This window comes from Podarcis melisellensis (genome assembly GCF_964234715.1).
Source record: "Podarcis melisellensis genome assembly, chromosome: 5".
Lineage (NCBI taxonomy): Eukaryota > Metazoa > Chordata > Lepidosauria > Squamata > Lacertidae > Podarcis > Podarcis melisellensis.
This window is the reverse complement of record NC_138537.1, coordinates 89371867-89396798: the sequence shown is the minus strand read 5'-3', so window position 1 is coordinate 89396798 and position 24932 is coordinate 89371867. Positions and strand designations below refer to the sequence as shown.

General features: G+C 45.1%; 1 long non-coding RNA gene across 1 annotated transcript in view; it reads right to left on the bottom strand.

The window, feature by feature from the left end:
* Nucleotides 1-411: 411 nt before the first annotated feature.
* The window catches only part of LOC309370296, a 232310-nt gene continuing 207789 nt past the window's right edge, over nucleotides 412-24932 (bottom strand). Inside the window, exon 3 of the long non-coding RNA XR_014168495.1 lies at nucleotides 412-433. This is a non-coding gene — a long non-coding RNA (uncharacterized lncRNA). The remainder of the gene's footprint in view (nucleotides 434-24932) is intronic.

Here is a 24932-nt window from a genome sequence, read left to right as displayed (position 1 = left end):
CATGTCTTGCCACCACTGCCCCTTCTGCACCTGGTGCACAGGTAAAAGAAAAAAAGGTGAAGGACCTCTGGATGATTAAGTCCAGTCAAAGGCGACTATAGGATTGCGGCACACATCTCACTTTCAGGCTGAGAGAGCCGGCGTTTGTCCACAGACAGCCTTCTGGGTCAAGTGGCCAGCATGCCTAAACTGCTTCTGGTGCAACGGGACACCGTGAGGGAAACCAGAGTGCACGGAAATGCTGTTTACCTTCCCGCCACAATGGTACCTATTTATCTACTTGCACTGGCGTGCTTTCAAACTGCTAGGTTGGCAGGAGCTGGGGCAGAGCAACAGGAGCTCACCCCATCACTGGGATTCGAACCGCCAGCCTTCTGAGCAGCAAGTCCCAAAGGCTCTGTGGTTGAGACCACAGCGCCACCTGCGTCCCTACCTGGCGCACAGCATGGTTGCGGGCAGCATGACTGTGTGATGCTGACGATAAATGACGAAATGTGTATTGTGTATTGCTTACACAGCAGCACCGTTGGCCAGTCAAAGGCAGTGAGGCAAAAGGTAAAAATCAAAGACAGTACTCTGTGTGTGTGCTTGTGTGAAAATGATGTGTGCATCTGCACGCAGACACAAATAATAATGTTACAATAGTTAATAAAGCACTCTGTGGTGTGACGACGAGTACCGATCTGGACTTTTCACATTGTTTGTTCGACTAGATCATGGCTTTGCTACAGCTGGTGAAATTTGGTGGCGTCTCCCATTATGAACTATCTTTGACCCCGGCACCAGCTCTTATTGTAAGAATGTCTAGGGTGGTAGGAATAAATAAATATCCTGACTTCCTAATACTGAATGTAAAGATCAACATACTGATTCTGTGTTAATGGCCATTTTTAATTGGACCCTCCTGTAACAAAGAACCACACTCCAGACAGACAATGATGTCATCTATTCTAGATGACTCTCGATCCAGGAAGCACTGAGATTGGAGTGTCGGGGTAAATCTTTTTCCTTCGGAGCTATGAGTCACAGCAGAGCTCCCTCTCCTCCCAGGGGGCACCTTATTTGCTGCACCCCATCCCTAGGGATGAGCAGATTGGACAGTTCTTTCCATTTCTCACCTTTCCAATCTTAAATTCAGTTCTCCACATTTCTGCAACAATTTTCTTAAATTGTTAAATTAAATTGTTAAATTAAAAAAAAAATTATCAGTGTGTTAGTCCCAATTTCTCCTAATAAGCATGCATGTATGCAGTTTTGACTAATGGGCACCTGTTTGCAAGCAATTTCCCCAATATTAATCCATAAAGGTATGTTATTTCCACCAATATATTCATTTTTATACTCATTCTCCCCTAATATGTGCATTTTTCTAAACATAGCTTGTTCGTAGAAGTCCACCACAAAATTTTCAAAAGTGTAAGTTTCAAAGGGCCACCTGTGCCCTTTAGGTAGGTAGTTTCTCATTAAAATGCAAACAAAATCAAATGTCTCTCCACTCTCTACTCAATCCCCTTCCCAAATGGCATTAAAAAAAATTAATAGGTCTAGAGTCATGAGGTTTCACTTTTAGCAGACATTTATCCGGGGCATTTTCTGTGTGTCCAAAACACTTCCTGGGGGAGGCTGCAATTCAGGACACCTCATACCTGAAGGAGCGTCTCCACCCCCATCGTTCAGCCTGGACACTGAGGTCCAGCTCTGAGGGCCTTCTGGCGGTTCCCTCCCTGCCAGAAGTGAGGTTACAGAGAACCAGGCAAGGGCCTCTCGGTAGTGGCGCCCATCCTTTGGAATGCCCTCCCACCAGATGTCAAAGAAATAAGCAACTATCTGACTTTTAGATGACACCTGAAAGCAGCCCTGTTTGGGAAAGTTTTTAATGTTTGGTGTTTTATTGTGCATTTAATTCTGTTGGGAGTCGCCCAGAGTGACTGGGGAAACCCAGCCAGATGGGTAGGGTATAAATAATAAATTATTATAATATTATAATTATCATACAGATCCCTCATAATCTTGGACAATCCCAGAAACCCTCGGAACAGAGGTGAATTTAGGGCAGCGCGACCGGTTCCATTGCACTGGCCAGCGAGCCAAAGGGGCGCCTTCCTGTCTCCTTCCCAAAGTCTAGTTAATGCTTGTCCAACTTTGAGGAGAAGGATGGAGAGCTCTAGGACCCTACCAGAGCCCCTTCCCACCTCCTTCTCAAAGCCTGGCACTTTGATTAACTGCCTTTGGGAAGGCAGGGAGTGCTGTGGGGGGCATCAAATTTTGGATGCCATATTACCAAGGTGTGCTCCAGCTCTGAAGCACCCCATACACCCCTATGCCAATGTTTCTTTGCAAATAATCTGAAGCATGAGTTAACTTCTACTTTTAAAATCCTCCGGAAAAATAATCTCTCAAAGGACCGGTTGATGGCATTTTACCATTGTCCTGTTGAGAGTGTATTAACTTACGGTCTGTGTGTGTGGTTTGGGAGCTGCACGGTCAGGGGAAAACCAATGTTATCCAATGTTGTCCAGACTGCGGAGAGAATAATTGGGTGCACTCAGCGGCGTAGCGTGGGTTATCAGCACCCGGGGCAAGGCAAGTAATTTGCGCCCCCTAACCCGGGGCAAGGCAAGTAATTTGCGCCCCCTAACCCAGGGCAAAGCAAGTACAGTAATTTACTCTCCCAAGCAGCAGCAGCGAGGCTTCTCTTCCCCCCGCGCTCTCCCGGAGCTGCCTCTTTTCTTTCCTTTTTTCCCTTTCTCCAAGGCTTTTCGTTTCTCTCCTTAATTGATTCCCCCTCCACACCGCGGCGTTTCCTGGCTGCTCCCCCCCTTCCCCTCTCTCTCCTCCTCGCTCTGCTTGCCTTGCCCTGCCCTGCCTGAGGGCGCCCTGAGGAGACTCCGCTCTCCTTTTTGACCAGGCGAGGTGGAAAAAAGGGGGGAAAGTCTCTTCCCGCCCCACGCAGACTCCCTGCTCAGCTCGGCTCACTACCCAGGTGGCCAGTGGAGAGAGAGCCGCAATTACCATAAAGCTCCTCTCCCTCCGCTTCGCCAAGCTGTCAAAGCCAAGCAGCAGCGGCAACGGCAGCAGCAGGTGCAGCCAGACCCCCGCCAGCCAGCCCGCCCGCCCTCCCACCCGCCCGGCTTCCTCTCCTTTTTTTGCCCGCGGCAGAAGGCTTCACTCTCCCCCTTCCGCGACCTCCTCGCCAAGCCGAGCGAGCGCGGGCTCCCTAACCCGTGGATTTTAGTAGGGGCAGAGAGCTGCTAGTGCGAGTGCGCCCCCCGCCCATGTTGCGCCCGGTGCGGCCGGCACCCCTGGCACCCCCCCACGCTACGCCACTGGGTGCACTCTCCCTACCTTGGATCAAATCTAGGATAGTGCGCACCCCGGAAATGACCTCTTTCAGCTTTTGCCTTCTGGAAGAAGGTACAGGGTTATGAAGACTAGGACTAGCCACCTGAGAAACAGTTTCTATTCAAATGCGATTTTGGTTTTAAACGCAGTGTAAGGTAGTCTTTATGGGAGTACCGTATTTTTCGCCCTATATGACACACTTTCCCCCCTCCAAAAATGAAGGGGAAATGTGTGTGCGTCCTATGGAGTGAATGCAGGCTTTCGCTGAAGCCTGGAGAGCGAGAGGGGTCGGTGCGCGCCGACCCCTCTTGCTCTCCAGGCTTCAGGAAGCTATCCGCAAGCCTTGGGAGCCCGCGGGAGTTCCCGCCGGGCTCCCATGGCTTGTGCAGAGCTACCTCTATCCCGAAGCCCAGGCGCGCTGAGCAATCGCGCCCGGGCTTCGGGTAGCTCTGCGCAAGCCACGGGAGCCCTCCCACGGCTTGCGGAGAGCAGCCTGTTCTGGGGGCTGGGGTCAGGGGAAGCTCGGGCTTCCCCCGCCCCAGCCCCACACCTGGGGAAAAATATTTTTCTTTCTTTATTCCCCCCCCCAAAAAAAACTAGGTGCGCCCTATAGGCCGGTGCACCCTATGGGGCGAAAAATACGGTATATTGTATTTAATTACGGGGTATCAGAGCTTTAGGGGGCTAACCAGGCTGGGATAGCTGGGATAGCAGGCTTGTTGGTTTCTGAATGTCTGAGGTAGATTTTCAATTTCGTTGTTCTGTATGAGACAATGACAATAAAGATTATTGTATCGTAAAAGGATAACGCTGCTAAGGTGGGTGCTTAAGGCACCCATTCAGATGTGAGGCACTGAGGAAGGATGCTGCCGAGGCAGAAATTGATGGTAATCATTATCTCCAGGAAATGATTCCCTAGAACGATAAAAATTGTTCAGGGAACTTTACCACCAATGACCCCAAGCAGCCTGGAACGTAAATCGGATGGAGGGATGCTCTTCTGCCTTTCTGTTTGTCATCAAATGGAACAAACATCTGGGGAGAGCGGTTCCAAGCCAATAGATCTGCTTGACCACAAATGGATAAATGGATTATGTGCAGCTCACTTGCATTGTGTCCTCTTCTAGATAAAATGCAGGATCTTGATAACAAAAGGGCAGAAATAAGGAAAGTAATAATTCAAGTTACATACAGGCCATGTGGTTTTGACAACTTCACAGTCAGATCATTTCTTATTTGGGTTCATTCATTTTCTAAAGATTCAGTAAATACTGTAAAGTAAATGTAGTTAAAACATCCCATCCCCTCCTGGCAAATAGAAGGGGAAGAAATGGAGGCAGTGAGAGATTTTACTTTCTTGGGCTCACTGCAGATGGTGACAGCAGTCACAAAATTAAAAGACGCCTGCTTCTTGGGAGAAAGGCGATGGCATCTTAAAAAGCAGAGACATCACCTTGCCAACAAAGGTCCGTATAGTAAAAGCTATGGTTTTCCCAGTAGTGATGTATGGAAGTGAGAGCTGGACCATCAAGAAGGCTGATCGCCAAAGAATTGATGCTTTTGAATTATGGTGCTGGAGGAGACTCTTGAGAGTCCCATGGACTGCAAGAAGATCAAACCTATCCATTCTGAAGGAAATCAGCCCCTGAGTGCTCACTGGAAGGACAGATCCTGAAGCTGAGGCTCCAACACTTTGGCCACATCATGAGAAGAGAAGACTCCCTGGAAAAGACCCTGATGTTGGGAAAGATGGAGGCCACAAGGAGAAGGGGATGACAGAGGATGAGATGGTTGGACAGTGTTCTCGAAGCTACCAGCATGAGTTTGACCAAACTGTGGGAGGCAGTGGAAGACAGGAGTGCCTGGCGTGCTCTGGTCCATGGGGGTCACGAAGAGTCGGACATGACTAAACGACTAAACAACAACAAGTTAAAACATAGTTAATGGCATTCCATATACCTGAAGTTAGAAACCTAAATTCTAGGTTTAATAGGAAAACAGTAAAATAATAAGGAACCCTTTTTTTTTAATGATGACAAAATATTCCATTATAATTATAATTTGCTGGAGGAAAACAAATGAAAAGTGAACCAGAAAGATGGGAGTTTCTTTGATTCCGCCCCCACCCCCCAGCATGAAGATCCATAGTACAATGAATGTCCTCCAAAAAATATATTTTTACTACAATATATTCCTATAGTATTAACAGAGACAAAAATATTAATTTTCGCAACATATTTTAAATGATTTTGTATCTAATGAAAAGAAACCCAGAATAAAAGCAAAAATAATGCAGAAAATGTTTTCTAATTTAAACACGTGTTTTATTTCATCCGCAAGTCAATAAAAATGGATGTATTAGTAGTTCTAATTAGCAATAGGCAGGGCTGAGTAAATTGACATACTGCCTAAAGAACAATTATGTTGTATCCTTATCACAAATAAGGGAAAGTTTGGGAGTCTTGAGAATAATATTATCTTAGTACTTTCAATACATTATTTTTGACTGATTGGTTGAGTGACTGGCAATGCATAGAGACCATTAAATGATTTGGTAAAAATAATTTTGGAGAAACACCCCCACCACCACCAAAAAAACACCCAGTTCCAAAGTTTATTTAATTATACAATTTAAAGAAGAGGGAGCCAACCCAGCCAGTTACAGACGAAATTAATTCGTTCCGCAATTTTTGTCGTCTAGCGAATTTTTCGTCTTGCGAAGCACGAAATCCCATAGGAATGCATTGAAAATCAATTAATGCGTTCCTATGGTCAAAAAAAGTCTAAACAAAGCCAAATTTGGTACAACAACAGTTTATTAACTGCTCTTTAAAGTCACACATACTGTAAAGAGCAGTTCAAAAACTGAAGGGAAAATAAATTAACTTTATAAACAAAACATGTCTTTGTTTTTAGACGTCGCGAGACGTTTTCGTCTTGCGAAGCAAGCCCATAGGGGAAATTCGTCTTGCGAGGCAAATCGAAAACGGAAAAACCTTTCGTCTAGCGAGTTTTTTGTCTTGCGAGGCATTCGTCTTGCGAGGTACCACTGTATACCCAAAGATGGCTTATAGAAATAAGTCCTGAGGGAAAACTGAAATATATTTAGTTACATATTAAGAAATATATGGCATCACTCATCCTAATAGATAATACATTAAAAAATGTGAGCAACCTGATATATATGCCCTGCAAAGCTCTCCATAATTTATAATAGGAACAACTCTAATTGTTGGAATTGTGGTTGGCTACTTTCACTATTGGTCGGGATATCGGCAACAGATCTTAGGACACAGTCAAATGATTTTGGAGCTTAAGAGTATGTCTTGAAGCTAAAACATTTCTATTGCCATACTCAAAAGGTTAACAGATTAAATGATGGGATTTTGCAATTTTAAGCAAGATCATTTGGATTTTAAGGTTAAAACGAAGATGGAGGAGGCTGAACCATTTTGAACAAGGCTGAATAGGAAACAAGGAGAGAAAGCTGTTAATTTTGACATCTTCCCTGTAATCAACTACATCTTTAAAAATACAGCATTTTTGCCAGTAACCGTTTTGTTATCTGGCAGATAACATCACACCATGTAGCATATTACATAGCGTGTTCTCCTTCATGGAGAACACGTGTTGTGTTGGGGGCTGACAAGACACACCAAAATTGTGGGACGGGCTAATTAATCATTGGCCACTGTTGTGATTGGGCTTCCCTTGTTGTCGGGATGAAGTTAATGTTGCCATTTTGTGATTGACAGCCAGAAACGTAGAGCTTGCTCTTTTCGCCCCGTGCATCGGATTGCCCGCCCCCCCCCCCCCTAGAATTAGGGTTGTTCGCATTGACCTTGCTATGCCTGTCATGGGATCGTCTGCTCTTTTGTCCATTTGGCTCATTGGCTGGGGCCATTTGGTTTTTGCCTACTGCATAGCAAATCGTCACAATTTGTAAGGTTGCGGTTAGGCATTGGTTTTTGGTTTGGTTGGTTGAGGGGCATGGATTGGCTGTGCCTGCCCCTCTAATGCTGCTGCTGCAAGGGATTCCGTTAAAGGAATACAGGGGCTCACCATTGCTTTTGTCTGAATCCTGTCAAGGGTCTAGGGCCACGCAAGAGCCCCTGGTTGCATTTGGGGAGGGCTAAGGGCAGGTTCCCTGCTCCGTCGCTACCCCCAAAATGTATTCCCCTTTTCTGACTTTTGTGGGCATGTGAAATGTCAGTCTGTCCCCACCAGGGTCAGATAATCGCAACCAACGCCTAAGCAACCACTCACATTTTTGTATTTTAATAAAGTTGTGGCCAAAAACCTTAAACAAAAATTCTGTGTGAAGTGTGAGTTATTTGGGGTGGCTTGGGGACCTCGACACGCAAAACATTACACTAAGTCCTAGCCATTATTGTCACAAATGTCTCCAGAGAGAGCTGCTTCTCCGGTCATTTTGGGTTTGCTAAGCCCTGCTTGGTTGGAGATGAGGGTCTGCATAAATTCTACCTTATGCTAAAGGTCAATTAATTTTGGTTCCTGAGCTTCGTGACGCCTCCAGCTCAAACCAAGCTTAGAGCGGCAGTTTCCAATTACGTTGGCTTGCCATCATCGTTGACATGGGGCGTTTTAACATTTCCTGCCAAAGCAGAGGCAGTGTTTTCATGCTGAAGAAATATTTGGAGTCTGCTATTTCTAGGTCAGTGCAGATCAGAAAATGCCGATTCCCGCTTAAGAAGCAAGCAGATTTAGCTTCCCCGGCTGAATATGATGTCCTTGTAAATGTCAGATACGATTCCAAGAGGAAGCTTATATTTCTCCGATACTGATCGACTCGATGATTTCATTTGCGGGAAGCCAAAACCGATGCAGATGGACTCTTCTTCCCCCCTCCTAGAGGATTTTGATTGACCCAAGATTGGAACCCAGCCTTGGAGCAGGAGGTCGAGGATGCGTTGTAAACCACTGAATTTTGGCTTCGCAGGCTTCACTGTTCAGTGAAATGTCAGCATGCCGTGGAAGATTTACTTGCAAATAAAAGCAGATGTGTAATTGATTTGAGATTCTGAAATTGGGCACATGACTGGCTCTTAGCAATTACGACCCACAGTTGAAGCCCCCTCAGGGCTGCAGGAGTTGAGGTTTCTCAACCTTGTTACTCAGTTGTATCTTCAGAGTTGAGTGCACCTTAGTCATGTAAACTAAGCTCGTGCCATCATGGTTCATCCAAGATGCTGGAATTCTTTGACATCCAATTCTTTGTCCTGAAACATCGTGGTTTCAAAGGGAGCAACTTAGGCTGCACCCCCAAACACGCTTTCATGGGAGTAATACCCACAGAAAAGCATAGCTCAGTGGTAATTGTATACTTGATTGCATAGCAAAAGCTACAGGTTCAATCCCTGGTAGGGTTGCCATATGTCTGGGGTTTTCCAGACATATCTGGGATTTGGCCTCTGGAAATAGTGTTGAGGAAAATTTCCAGAACTCGCTAAAATGTCCGGGAAAACCCAAACGTATGGCAACCCATGTCAGGAATGGATATATATAATGGGGCCTCCCGCTGCCGCTGCATAATTTCTGTTCTCATCCTGTGGTAATGTTCTTAACCCGAGGAACTATTTCTGGGTTTGCGGAGTCTGTAACCTGAAGCATCTGTAACCTGAAGCATCTGTAATCCGAGGTACCACTGTACTTTGCCCAACATTTTGGGGGAAAGGAAACCACCCGTAACTTATGCTGTGCTTTCCCTGTGACAGTTTAGCTCCATCTCAGGCACAGCACATTCACATGCTAGTCAACAGTTTAGGCTCATCATGGTTTTGCTGCCATTCCTAAACTGCTACTCCAGGCAACATCCTCCTGGAAAGCCTAGCCTGACAAAACTACTATTTATTTACCCATTGATTTTCTCAGTCAAACTGTAGACAAAGTGAGCACTTTTAGCTCTTTTCTAAAGGAGGAGTTCAAACACCTATTTCTCCTTGCTGGAGCACAGATTGGGGGTTTGGAAGTTTTGTAGGGGAAGCAGTTTTGCTTTTTGTACGTGTTGTACTCACCGGGGGATTAATAGAGGACAGGATTCTCAGGTGCTCCCTTTCTCTAACAATTAAGGTTCACATTAAACTTCCTTTTAAAATATCCACACGCAACATAATTAATCCATTGTTTTTACAAATAACCCAATCTGTCAACTCGATGTTCCACTTTGGTTTGAGTTGTCAACAATTTTAATCTCTAGAACACAAGGCCATGGCAGAATTGGCTGACGACCATTAACTCAAATATGAGTTATTTGAGGCATGATCCTAGGATTCAAATATCCCAGCTGGTGAATTTTAGGATATATAGTCATACCTCGGGTTACAGACGCTTCAAGTTGCGTTTATTTGGGTTACGGACCGCCGAAACCCGGAAGTACTGGAACGGGTTTCTTCCGGGTTATGGTGGTCGCGCATGCACAGAAGCGCTAAATCACGCTTTGCACATGCGCATAAGCGCCGAATCGCAATCTGTTCATGCGCAGATGCGCCGCTGCGGGGTGCGAATGCTGCAAGTTGCAAACGTGCATCCCACACGGATCCTGTTCGCAACCCGAGCGTCCATTGTGGTGGAAATAGGGATGGTGGCAATAATTCAATTTGGTTTTCATTTAAAGGCCAGCCGAACTAGTATGCATTTGCTGAAACAGTATGCCAAACTTTGAAATTCACATTTCTCCAAGTTTTGCAATGCAGGTGGCCAGCCCAATAATACATACCAAAAACACGTATATTACTAAATATAATGTACAAAAATGCATCATTTGTTGTGCAAAAAGATGTGTGTATGAGGAGAAATTTACGCTGAAATGCTGGTGAATTTTCACGAAAACTTCGAACAAACAAACAAAAAAGGCAAACTGATGTGGAGAACTGAATTAAAGGTTGGAAAAATGAGAAGCTGAGAGAAGCGGAAATTGCTCATCCCTGGGTGTCTACCTATAATGCAGATGAAAATTCTCCGTAAATATCGCTTCAAACATCCACAATCCCTTTTTCATCTGAGAAATGTTGGAGGGTATGCAATACAGTCGAACCTTGGAAGTCGTTCGAAAACCAAATCATGGCTTCTGATTGGCTGCAGGAAGCTCCTGTAGCCAATCAGAAGCCCCAGAAACCCCGTCGGACATTCGGGTTCCAAAAGAACATTTGCAAACTGAAACAACAACTTCTGGGTTTCTGGCATTCAGGAGCCAAAATTTCTGAGTTCCAGAGTGTTCAACAGCCAAGGTATGACTGTATATGAGAGACTCTTTGCCCTTCCTACTCTGTTCCTGTTTGTCCTGGTTTGGCCTCTCCTGCACTGAGTGTGCCTCCTTGATTCTCCATTGCAGATGCTTCACAATTTATCAGCAGCCATCTGAGGCACCCAGCCCCACCAGGAACCAGATTAGGAATGGTCTAACTCATCAGCCTCCTTCAAGGCTTTCTGGAGCTGGAGGGACCCCAAAGCTCCAAGACCTTTCTCAATAGTACATTTGGCACTAGGCAATAACTTCCCAAAGCTTTGCAGTTGCTTAAGAGCGCATTGGCTGCTTCTGAGTAAGCCCAGCTCCTGCCATTTTTGCTCGCCAAGGAGGGCAAGGATCCAAGAATTAAGTGGTTGTTCTCAATCCCCTAAACAGCTTCCCAGTGACCTCAGGCTGCACAGGTTGAACAGAATCCATAGCAAGACCAGGCTATGTTCTGCCACTTTCCACCTCAGATTCTGTTAATAAAAAGGACAGCAACCTTTTTCAGCCGTGGGCTGGTCCACCATCCCTCACACCATGTGGTGGGCTGGCCTATATATTTTTTTTTGGGGGGGATGAAGAAATTCCTATGCCCCACAAATAACCCAGAGATGCATTTTAATTAAAAGGACACATTCTACTCATGTAAAAAACACGCTGATTCCCAGACCGTATTTAGAAGGTGATTGGGCCGCACCCGGGCCTTAGGTTGCCTAAAGGGAAAGGGAAAGCACGTCAAAGTGCAAGTAGATAAATAGGTACCGCTCCAGCGGGAAGGTAAACGGCGTTTCCGTGCGCTGCTCTGGTTCGCCAGAAGCGGCTTAGTCCTGCTGGCCACATGACCCGGAAGCTGTACGCCGGCTTCCTCGGCCAATAAAGTGAGACGAGCGCTGCAACCCCAGAGTCGGCCACGACTGAACCTAACGGTCAGGGGTCCCTTTACCTTTGCCTTACCCTGTTGGATGATTTTAATAATGATAATAATGATAATCCCGGCTTAGAGGCTCACAACAGTTCATGAAAGGGGGGGTGCCATACTTTCTGTGCCTGGCAGATTGTGCTTTGCATGGGTAGTGGAGTTAGGGGCTGCTGTGGGGCTGATTCCTTGTTGCTGGGTGCAGATTGTCCCCATTCAGGCTGACGTGAGCAGTCTTCTTCTTTGGCGATCACTCATAGCCAATTAAGATTGTCTTCCATGAACACGGTCTTAACAGTGTGTCCGTGACTGTGGAGGCCAATCCTGGATCCACACGTCCCTCCACAGTGGGGACATTGGTTTCCTGGGAGGTGATCACGGTGAGGGTTTGCCAAGCATGCCTTCCTCTTAGCATGTTTCTTCTTTTCGTCCTGAGTTTGAGCGTCTTCAAAGCCCATGACACCTTTGGTAAAGACTGTTCTCCAATGGAGCGCTCGCAGGCCAGTGTTTCCCAGTTGTCGGTGTTTATACTACATTTTTAAAGATTTGCCTTGAGAGTCTTTAAATCTCTTTTGTTGACCACCAGCATCACGCTTTCCATTTTTAAGTTCGGAATAGAGTAGTTGCTTTGGAAGACGATCATCAGGCATCCGCACAACGTGACCAGTCCAACGAAGTTGATGTTGAAGAATCATTGCTTCAACACTGGTGATCTTTGCTTCTTCCAGTAAACTGGCATTAGTTCGCCTGTCTTCCCAAGTGATGTGCAATTTTTTCCGGAGGCACCACTGATGGAATCTTTTGAGGAGTTGGAGATGGCATTTATAAGTGGTCCATGTTACACAAGCATACAGCAAGGTTGGTAGTCCAATAGCAGTGGGAGTTGGCAGTCTTGTATGGCCACTCTGCTCTGTTTTTTGAAGGGGATTCCACTACCTCCAATTGCATGTTGGAAGTGCAACAAATGCTGAACCACAATCCTACCATATGCTCCAATATTTCCGAAAAAGAAATTGGGACCCATCCTGTTACCCATGCGCTGGTGGTGACTGCCTGCCACCACACACTCATAAGGAGGGCTGCAGAACGAATTTCTGGAAGTGGCGCTGTTCTGCAGGAAGCCACAGTCCTCCTCGTGCATGTGTGGTGGGCAGTGGTGTCAGACCAGCAAACAGCGGAACCAAAAGAGCACGGAACCCAAAGAGCACATCTTTTGGTTCCACCCTGTTTTGGTCCACCTTGTCTGAAATCCGGGGACACTCCTGGTTGGAATCACAAGCCAGGGCAGTTTCTGTGATTCCGGGATGTCCCAGTAAAAACGGGACAGTTGGAGGGTCTGTCCTAGTCAGAATAATTTCCTATTCAATTTAATGTGGTTAGGTTATAGGAGTGCACCTTAAATTCCATTACGCCACTGCGAGTGGCTCATATAAATGTTCTCCCAGCCTGTGTTTTACAAGCTGGTACCAATGAATAAAATCCCCCCCTGCTGCTTTGGTTGTGTCTTACCAGCAATAAATATGATGGATTGTATCTCGCGGACCAGGCAGACTGTTGTTGCTAGAGAGCTGCAGTGTTTACCAAAGGATGGCGAGGAATTATTCCCCTGAGTTAATTGTAAATTTCAAGAGTTTGCCCTAGAGAGCTAGGAGATAAAGTGTCGTGCAAACAAATTATGCGTAGCCCCAACAGTGCTTCTGAGGTTGTCACAGATTCGCTGGCACATGCTAAATGCATTAGAGAGTAGACACAGCTAGAGATTGCCAACAGAAGGTGGAAATGGACTGTGGTCCCTTTCCCAGGAGTTCCTTTGCTGAATGGCAGAACGTCTGGGATGGAACATTTGCAAATAATTAGCTATAATTCATTGCTACTGTAGCTCCGAAAGCAGTGGCACAGACCTTGGCCCCCTTGAGGGTTTCAGGAATGAGCTGTTTCCATGAGAATTTAGACAGTGATTTGCTACTGCACATCTCCTGGTACATTGTGTGGCTTCTCTACTCAACAACACACAAGTAGATACCTTCTGTTCAGGGTCGGCTCTCGCAAAATACCTTTCTAGGGAGCTCATGACTGCAATCTAGCTGTGGTGGAGACCATTGGCTGGCGCAGTGGGAATCAGGTGAATGAGCATTTTACACTGTGGCTGAAAAACAGCCCAGGGGTGACAACAAATACCGTATTTTTCGCTCTATAGGACGCACTTTTCCCCTCCAAAAATGAAGGGGAAATGTGTGTGCGTCCTATGGAGTGAATGCAGGCTCCTTGGCTTCAGCGATGAAGCCTCCAAAGCGCAGAGGGAGTGCACCGACCCCTCTCTTTCTCAAGGCTTCAGGGATAGCTGCCTGAAGCCTCCGGAATGCAGTGGGAGGTCCTGCTGCGTTTCAGAGGCTTTGGGTTCCTTTTGCTGAAGCTGGGAGAGCAAGACTCTCCTGCTTCAGCAGAGTGGGAAAGCTGTGCAGCGCCCCTTCAGCCAAGCGGGAGGAGAAATGGAAGGGGCTCCTTTTCTCCTGCTGCTTCGCTGAAGGGGCGCTGAGCAGAGAAGGGGATAATTTTTTTTCTTGTCCTCCCCCTCTAAAACAAGGTGCGTCCTATGGTCGGGTGCGTCCTATAGAGCGAAAAATACGGTATATATAAATTTAGGAGTAATACATGCACACAGGTAACATTTCCATAGGCGAAGCATTCCTCACGCCTGCATCTCCATGCCAGGAAAAGATCTCCCTGTTGGATTCCTACCTGTCACAGGGCTATTGACGGCTCATGCCCGCAAGGGGCCAAGCCAAATGGTCGTTTCGATGCCTTCCTTTTCAATGGGTGCCAAAAGGAACCAGCGGTTCAGCATCCCTGGCAAACGAACATGGGGCAGGTTTCCATTCCATGAGTCAGGGCAAGAGAACTAATTGGGATCAGCTGCTGGAACTCTCTTAATGCTTGCATGAAAAGAGCAAATTGCATCCTGGCAGCAGAAAGCGTCAATAAAACCAGATCTTCCAGCCTTATTATGTGGCTTGTTTTTATTGTAATACTAATTCGCAGCTACAGAATACGCTGCGACCATCTCCATATACTGCAGGAGAGTTATGCAATTCCTTGGGCCTGGACTGCATCACTAGCAGCTCTGTAACCCCGATGCCACTCACACGGGGCTCAGAGGCCCATAAATCATTCCCAATCTGTTTCTCTCCTCTCCCTTCCCCCTCCCCTTTAAACTGCACCGGGAGTTAGGAGAGCATTGTACTTTTGAAAAGACTGGGAAACACATTTTCACTCAACATGCAATTAACCTCGAGGGAAAGCTTCACCTATTAATTTCTCTTTGTCACACAGCTGCTTGTGCCATAGGAGCCCAGCCAGGAAAAAAGGTGGCAAACCAAGGTAAAGGTAAAGGGATCACTGACCATTAGGTCCAGTCGTGGCCGACTCTGGGGTTGTGGCGCTCATCTCGCTTTACTGGCCAAGGGAGCCGGCATACAGTTTCCGGGTCATGTGGCTAGCATGACTAAGCTGCTTCTGGTGAACCAGAGCAGTGCACGGAAATGCCGCTTACCTTCCCGCCGGAGCGGTACCTATTTATCTAATTGCACTTTGACGTGCTTTCAAACTGCTAGGTGGGCAGGAGCAGGGACCAAGCAATGGGAGCTCACCCTGTCACAGGGATTCAAACCGCCGACCTTCTGATCGGCAAGTCCTAGGCTCTGTGGTTTAACCCACAGCGCCACCCGCGTCCCTCAAACCTAGGTGGCAAACCTAACAGGGTGGAAAAAAACACACCAGAGACAATGGTGGCTCTTCAATGCCAGTGTCTCTTCCAGAAAAGAAGTGCTCTGCAGGATCAGACGGAAAGGCCCAGTTAGTCGAGCATCCTGTCCCACAGTGGCCAAACAGTTGTCCACAGGAAGCCCCAGAGCAGAAGCTGAACACAAGTTCTACATAGATTTTATTTATTAAATTTCCCGGTCACTTTATCTTACCCAGGGCAACCCAAAGCAGTTTACAGATGAAGGAGAAAAAAGCTTTCTTATGAGAAGCTATTTAGCAAGAAGGCTGCAGTTATATGGCCACTGCGTGTTCCAGGGGATCTTCTTCTTCCACAATCACTTGTAGCCGAGTAAGATTGTCTTCCATGAACTTAACAGTGAGTCCGTAAGTGGAGGCCAATTCTGAATCCACACATCCTTCCACAGTGGGGACATAGGTTTCTGGGCGGGAGTTGATCACGGTGTGGATTTGCCAAGCGTGCCTTCCTCTTTGCACGTTTCTCCCTTTCGTCCTGAGTTCCAGCGTCTTCAAAATCCATGACACCTTTGGTAAAATTGCAGCGCTTACAGGCCAGTGTTTCCAAGTTGTCAGTGTTTATACTACATTTTTTTTAATATTTGCCTTGAGAGAGTCTTTAAACCTCTTTTGTTGACCACCAGCATTACGCTCTCCATTTTTAAGTTCAGAGTAGAGTACAGTGGTACCTCGGGTTACATACGCTTCAGGTTATACACTCCACTAAGTGAGAAATAGTGCTTCAGGTTAAGAACCTTGCATCAGGATAAGAACAGAAATCGGGCTCTGGCGGCATGGCAGCAGCAGGAGGCCCCATTAGCTAAAGTGGTGCTTCAGGTTAAGAACAGTTTCAGGTTAAGAACAGACCTCTGGAACAAATTAAGTACTTAACCCGAGGTACCACTGTAGTTGCTTTGGAAGATGATAATCAGGCATCTGTACAGCATGACCAGTCCAACGAAGTTGATGTTGAAGAATCATTGCAATATTGTGTGTGTGACACACACACACACACAGAGATTTTCAGTGCCATTGAGTGAGTTCCAATGTTGCAGCCCCTCCTCCCTGCAGCCCTGGAAATCTCTATTGTACTGGTCCAACCAAATTTGGAGTTCTGTTGCTAGTGCCAGAAAGTGGACGCATTGGACACATTTCAGGGCCAGGAAAGAAGAGGACTGGTTATTCCTTCAGTGGTCTTTGCCTGTCTGTACTCCAAATGTGCAGAAAACAGCAAATGAGCATCTTTGTTGAGCACTTCTTCCAGTGTGATTTCACTCAAGTGGCTGAGAGCAGAAACTTATTGTGAGAGCGTTGTAGACCCTCCAAGTGTCCCCATTTGCGGGTGACCGTCCCGGATTTACAGAAGCTGTCCTGGTTTCTGATTTGATCCCGGAATGCCCCGCTATTCCTTGTTGTTGTTGTTGTTTAGTCGTTTAGTCATGTCCGACTCTTCATGACCCCATGGACCAGAGCACGCCAGGCCCTCCTGTCTTCCACTGCCTCCCACAGTTTGGTCAAACTCATGCTGGTAGCTTCGAGAACACTGTCCCACCATCTCATCCTCTGTCGTCCCCTTCTCCTTGTGCTTTCCATCTTTCCCAACATCAGGGTCTTTTCCAGGGAGTCTTCTCTTCTCATGAGGTGGCCAAAGTATTGGAGTCTCAGCTTCAGGATCTGTCCTTCCAGTGAGCACTCAGGGCTGATTTCCTTCAGAATGGATAAGTTAAGAAGCAGGCATCTTTTAATTTTGTGGCTGCTGTCACCATCTGCGGTGATCATGGAGCCCAAAAAAGTAAAATCTCTCACTGCCTCCATTTCTTCCCCTTCTATTTGCCAGGAGGTGATGGCACCAGTGGCCATGATCTTCTTTTTTTGATGTTGAGCTTCAAACCATATTTTGCGCTCTCCCCTTTCACCCTCATTAAAAGGTTCTTTAATTCCTCCTCACTTTCTGCCATCAATGTTGTGTCATCTGGATATCTGAGGTTGTTGATATTTCTTCCGGCAATCTTAATTCTGGCTAGGGATTCAACCAGTCCAGCCTTGCGCATGATGAATTCTGCATATACTGTATTTTTTGCTCTATAAGACTCACTTTTTCCCCTCCTAAAAAGTAAAGGGAAATGTGTGTGCGTCTTATGGAGCGAATGCAGGCTGCGCAGCTATCCCAGAAGCCAGAACAACAAGAGGGATTGCTTCTTTCGCTGCGCAGCGATCCCTCTTGTTGTTCTGGCTTCTGAGATTCAGATTTATTTTTTTTCTCCAAAAACTAGGTGCGTCTTATGGTCTGGTGCATCTTATAGGGCGAAAAATATGGTAAGTTAAATAAACAGGGAGACAATATACAGCCTTGTCGTACTCCTTCCCCAATTTTGAACCAATCAGTTCTAACTGTAGCTTCTTGTCCCACAAAGAAATTTCTCAGGAGACAGATAAGGTGATCAGGCACTCCCATTTCTTTAAGAACTTGCCATAGTTATTGCCATAGTTATTATAGCTATTCCTTAGGACATCCCTATTTTCATCGGAGAAGTGCTGGGAAGGGTATGCTGTTGGCCATTCCCAGGCCTGCACAGGAAGCGCAGTTCACAAGCAGGAATAATGGACTCCATGAGGAATAAACCATGTCATTTCACCCAAACTGAAACACAGGCAGAGTGCTGAGTGTGAAACCATCAGAGAAAGGAGGTGCCACATTTTCCCAGAGTATGAATGAAACCACAGAAGAACCATGTTCTAGTGAATTAACATCGCTGGGAGAAAAAACTCTAAGGGGCCAACGCACAGGAACCCTCTGGGGGGAATCAAATGCTTGCTGCACATTTTGCAGGTATTATGTTGACTGGCCTCAGGTCATGTTTTCCTCCAAGTATTCTGCCAAGTATAAACTCTTGCAGAGATGGATGTTAGCAGGATAATTAAAATAATGTACGAGGATATTTGTTTTAAAAAAATTGTTGAAAGGTTTTGCCATCGAAGGATGGAAATGTGCCTGTCAAAATGTGCCTGCAAGAGGAAAAGGTTACTTACAAAAGCGGGAATAAACTGGAACTGGCATCAGGAAAGAACAGAAAAGTCTGTCATATCCAGCAATTTTGCAGTTGCAAGGCCTTCTTCGTGCACCAGGAGTTCTAGCAAGGGGCCCTGCTGGTATGAAAACAGCTCACAGTACCAGCCATGAAAATTCATATATTCAGATTAGCAGGATTTTTTAATATATTTTTTGGCACCGTGGCTCTCTTGCAAACCTAAAAACGCCTTTCTTTTTTCATGCCTCCCTCCGTGATTCCCACCAGTCTACATTAGTCTAAGGACCTTTTAATATATATATATAATTTTTATTAGGTTTTTTTAACATATCATTTTCAACAGTAATTAAACATACTTTTACATCTTATTCAAATTTTTGACTTCCATCAATCCTGTCTGAAAATTTTCCAATCTAATCTCTCAGTATGTATTTCTTATCTTCCCTATTACATTTCAAACTCAGAACCAATATCTCTATCTTTTTCTACTTTGTAACACTTCGTATATTTCTCCTTACAAAACTTCTTGTAGTCCTACTAGCATAATTTGTTGATTACAATTGCTCTTCAAATAATTCATATACTTCTTCCAATCTTCTGTAAATCTCTGGTCCCGCAGGTTTCGAATCCTTCCTGTCATTTTGTCCAATTCTGCGTAGTCCATTAATTTCGTTTGCCATTCTTCTTTCGTCGGAATTTCTTCTTGTTTCCATTTCTGGGCTAACAATACTCTTGCCTCAGTTGTTGCATATAAAAACAATTTAACATCTTGCCTGTTAATGTCCTGACCTATAATACCAAGTAAAAATGCTTCTGTTTTTAAAAAAAATGTATATTCCAACATCTTTTTCATCTCATTATATATCATTTCCCAGAAGTTCTTTACTTTTTTACATTCCCATAGTCTAAGGATCTTTTACTCCAGGGTACAGACTCCTCTTCAAGGCAAACTTAAAGGCAATTGGCCTGATGGATGGGTGGAATCTGAACATGTCCCTCCCCTTGATAAGGGTTGGTTTGAACATTGGTCCATCTCACTTGCAGGGATGCTGGCACTACCAAAGGTTTGGTTCTCAAAACCCACTCGTTAAAAAGGGGCTGTTCATTCGCCACTTGCCTGTATGGTTGTAAATGATCGTCTACCAAGGGAATACATTTTGACCAGCAATTCTGTTGCTTACAGCCCCTTCCTTCCTTTATCTTCCCTTTCTGGTGCAAGACTTGATTTTGAGTTTACAAGCCAGATTTGATGAAGCAAAGTTCAGTGGTATCTCGGGTTACATACGCTTCAGGTTACATACGCTACAGGTTACAGACTCCGCTAACCCAGAAATATTACCTTGGGTTAAGAACTTTGCTTCAGGATAAGAACAGAGGCCCCATTAGCTAAAGTGGTGCTTCAGGTTAAGAACAGTTTCAGGTTAAGAACGGACCTCCGGAACGAATTAAGTACTTAACCCGAGGTACCACTGTATAGGCTTAGACCTTTAAAATATGCCCTTCCAAAACTCCCCTTAATATTAAGAACCATAACTCATTCAATATTCCAAAGACAAAGAAATTGTATCCATTAAAGGTTTTGGTCAATTTCTTTGTATTTGTTCTGCATTTTAACCAGCAGCTTAAAATGCAGCAAGGTCATTCTCCTCCCTCCACACTGCAATTCAAGTTGTGTTTTACACTGTTGTGCACATTGTTTCACAATTCGTTTCCTTGTCCCTGCGACCCTCCCCAAATGCAGTAGTGTCGGAAGTAGTTATACTAAGAGGGCACAGAGTAGAAAACGTCTTGGCCTTGATTCATGCTACAACACCCAAGCAACCTTTGAACTTATGTTTCTTGAACACCATAGCAAACTCACACTGGGTGGGTGCGTGGGTGGGTGGGAGCAGAGAGGGAATCAGTTTCTGATCTGCCTGGGTAGGGTAGGGTGTCTTGCCATTCAAAGCAGCAACAACAAGTCAGCAGGGTATGTTCAATGTCTTGCTTATGCCGGCAGTTCTTCAGATCCTGACACTTACCGTATTTTTTGCTCTATAAGACTCACTTTTTCCCTCCTAAAAAGTAAGGGGAAATGTGTGTGCGTCTTATGGAGCGAGTGCAGGCTGCGCAGCTATCCCAGAAGCCAGAAAAGCAAGAGCGATCCCTCTTGCTGTTCTGGCTTCTGAGATTCAGAATATATTTTTTTTCTTGTTTTCCTCCTCCAAAAACTAGGTGCGTCTTATGGTCTGGTGCGTCTTATAGAACAAAAAATACAGTATTTTTACTCCCTCCCCCCACACTCTTTCTCTCTGCTTTAGTTTGCAAAAGAATGTCGCTACAAATTAATGATTCCAAAATATTGCAAGCCGTTCGCTCGCCATAACAATGGTAGTAAATTGTTCATACCTAAATGTGTGCCTATTGTTTCTTTCTTAATTCACCCGACAATTCAAGTTCAAGGCAAGAAAAAGAATACGAGCTACCAAGTCTATAAACCCGAACAATAAAATGTCACAGCTAAAACAATGAGACGAAACATGGTTTGTTTAGCTTGCTGTTTCTTTGTCATTTTTCTAACCCGCCCTTCCTCATCCCACAGCCCAGGGTGCTTAACAAGCATGAAATACAAGTACAGCAAAACAATAATTAAAATATCAACAAAATTCCCACCGAGAATTAAAACAACACAACAGGCAATGAAACTTTGACTGTTACTCTCCAGTCCAGTTACATTCCAAGAGCCTGGTCAAATGAATACATTTTTAGTTTGCAAAAAATGCACCTGGCAAATTGTACATCTTCTCCTGGTCATTAAAGACACTCCATGCATTCCCCACCCCCCAAAAATGGCTGTCCACTGAGGCATTGCAATTAAATAATTTAATGCTCTGGTCCATGGGGTCATGAAGAGTATGACACGACTCAACAACTAAACAACAACAACAGATTCAGAGTGCATGGTGACATTTTCCTTCAGAATTATAGGAAGGGCTTTGCTTGCCAGCTTCACCATTTCCTTCATTTTGTGCAGGAATTTTATTTTCAGCATAAACAGGACTCCATTTTTGCGCACGTGCACACACACACACACACACACACACACATCACTTTAAATTGTTCTCCGAGTTGTGGAGGGGAGGAAAAGGGAAAAGCAGTAAATTTCAGGATCAAATCAGAAACCAGGATGGCTTCTGTAATTCTGGTTCTGTCCCTGGAAAATCAGGACACCCAGAGGGTACACAGTTGTCTCTGCATGTCGTTAGTTTCAGCCTAGTTTTCCATTCTGTCTATGCAGTTTCGAACTTTGTTCCTGCCCTTTGAGGTGTTAGGGATGAAATACTCAGGACAGCCTCTCTCCACTCCCCAGTCAGACTTATCACATCTTGTACTCGCTGTTTTCCCCAAACACGTTTCTCAGGCGGCATTCTTATGTGCAGCACATTGTTTACGGTTGTCCTCAGTGTTGTAAAGTTTCTGAATGGCCATTCTGGACCCTGATCAGTTGGTATTCATTTTGACAGCGGCTGCTTCTTGTCAAAAGCTGGGTAAATGTTATTTCTGGCTAGTTCTACAAACCTGGAGTTCTCCTAAGTAGCTCTCCTAAGCCATGAACCAGAGGCCAAACCACATAGTGACACAACAAGAACCGATTCTACCTAGGTCACTGGACCTGCCAATTATCCTTTGCTGGGTTCCACTTGCAGTTAGTGAAACTGACTTGTGGAACAAATAAAAGATTTAGAACAAACACAGAACTGGAAGAACGGAAAAGGTATAGAATGACTCAGTTGCTAAAAGAAAAGAATTGAAGTCACTGCAGCTAGATAAAATTACAGTTCAATTACTATACACAAAACAACGGTATTATGTGTTTGGCAATCAAAGATCAAAACTATCAGCTTGTCCGAAAAAGTGCATTACTAGAAACAGAATATCAGTAATCAGCCATGGTATGGGGAGATTTCGTAATTTGGAGCAAATGGCAGACTTCTTCACTCAGTATTTTGGAAATGTATCTAAATCCCCAAACCAGTTACCGGGGATGTTGATAATTATATGGAAAAAGTAGGCATAAACCCAATAAACAATAAGCACAGCAAAATATTAAACGCACCCATAATATGATGAAGGTTAGGTCATTATCCAGAAACGGAAAAACAACAAAACCCAGTAAATTTGTAGCAATGTTTTATAAAACATATACATATATATAAATGCATGATTTGGTCAATTTACTTGAATGAAATAGTGACAGGGAGAACAGCTTCCCATAAATTTTATTGGAAGGGAGGCGTTCAGTGACACTAAAACCTGATAAGCCAGCTGATTTTAGAATTCATGCTATTAAGCCAGGTGTCCGGAGAACAAGGAGGCTGCAGCCCAAATGGCTCCTCTCCCAGCTCGCTGTATGGAAGACACAGGTGGGCTGGAAGTGAAGCAACAGGACAGCAGCAGCAGCTGTGGAGCATTACAGAGATGCTCGTAGCAGCTGCAGAAAAGGCAGGATGCGGGAGAGTAAAGGAGAGGTCCTAGGGAGACGGTGCACAGACCAAAGGACCGGGGAAGGATTTACAGATGGATGGGAGAGGGGGAGAAGGGTAGCAGAGAAAGAGGAGGGGGCTGCGAGGGAAGCCCGAGAGCAAGAGAGAATAAGAAAGGAGTCCTGGGTTGGTAAGTCCAGCAACGAGCCAGGGAGAAAAGAGTGGAAGGGAACCACTATGCTATGGGGAATGCCAAAGGGTTTAAGTAGAGAAGCCCCATGGAAGAAGAGTTTGGATTTGATATCCCGCTTTATCACTACCCAAAGGAGTCTCAAAGCGGCTAACATTCTCCTTTCCCTTCCTCCCCCACAACAAACACTCTGTGAGGTTAGTCAGGCTGAGAGACTTCAGAGAAGTGTGACTGGCCCAAGGTCACCCAGCAGCTGCATGTGGAGGAGCGGGGAAGCGAACCCGGTTCACCAGATTACAAGTCCACCGCTCTTAACCACTACACCACACTGGCTAAAGTCCTGTAGTTAGAGAAAGCTTGAATGTTCAGAAGGAACTCGAAGCCCTACTGGCAAGGGTCTCACAACACCTTCTCTGAATCTAAGAGAGGTAGTCTGGGGTTGTGTGGGACTCTTGGGCCTTTAATAGAAAAATCTGACACGAGGATTAGATCTGTAGGTGCATCCTACCTTAACAAGATAGTGTCATCCTATGTACACTGTGACCAGACAGGTGTTGTACCGCAGCAGCAAAGAGCCCCCTTCATTCCAAAGGAACTGAAAAGACTTTTTATGTATGCCACAACAGCAGCACGGATGCGATTAGCCCAGAGGTGGAAAGAAGAAAGAGTCGCTACCAGATAGGAATGGCAAGTTAAGCTGTTAGACTATGCTGAAATGCCAAAACTGATCAGGAAACTCAGAGACCAAGAAATTCAAAAAAGAGGGGGGGGGTTATAATTTATTTAGGAGACCACTGTAAGCAGATGAAAACATTAGTCGGATTTTAATCTCATTTGTAATGTAACAAAAACTATGGATAACATGGATAGATAAAAAACATAGACTACGAAACAATATGCAGCTGGAAATGTCGACAATAGGACCCATGGCCCCCTAGACGCAATCAAAAAACAATGGGAGAATGACATAGGCTATGAGATTAACCCCACTCAATGGACCAGAATGTGGTCTAAACTCCCCTTTAAATCCATATCAACGAAAAGAAAAGAACTCACTCTGAAACTCACCTACAGGTGGTACCTAACACCAAGAAAACTAGCGCTAATACGCCCAGGAACCTCACCAAGATGCTGGAGAGGGTGCACCTCCACAGGCACATACCTCCACATGTGGTGGGAGTGCCGCAAAATCCAACTATTCTGGACAACAGCCATACAAGAAATATGTAAAATAACTAAGCAAGTATTAGACATCACCCCAGAATTGGCCCTACTAAACATCTTCCAAGACAACAATGCCCATTTACACCACAAAGAACTCATAACCCACCTACTGTATTTTTTGCACCATAACACTCACTTTTTTCCTCCTAGAAAGTAAGGGGAAATGTCTGTGCGTGTTATGGAGTGAATGCCTGCAGGTGGTGGTGGGGATCTGCTGCAGTTGTGAGCAGAGGATCCATGGTTCCCCTTCCTTCCCTCCTCCGTGGTTACAAAGCATGGAGCCACATGGATCCTCAGGATTTTTGCATTGGGCTACTCCAAACTCACTGTCAGATCACATGTCTGTGGCCACAGCACATGAACCACAAAAATCATATCTCCACTAATTCGTTTAGAATTTTTTTTTCTTGTTTTCCTCCTCTAAAAACCACAATAATAATAATAATAATAATAATAATAATAATAATAATAATAATAATAATAATAATAATAATAATAATTTATTATTTATACCCCGCCCATCTGGCTGAGTTTCCCCAGCCACTCTGGGCGGCTCCCAATCAGTGTTAAAAACAGTACAGCATTACATATTAAAAACTTCCCTGAACAGGGCTGCCTTAAGATGTTTTCTGAATGTCAGGTAATTCTTTATCTCTTTGGCATCTGATGGGAGGGCGTTCCACAGGGCGGGCGCCACTACCGAGAAGGCCCTCTGTCTGGTTCCCTGTAGCCTCACTTCTCG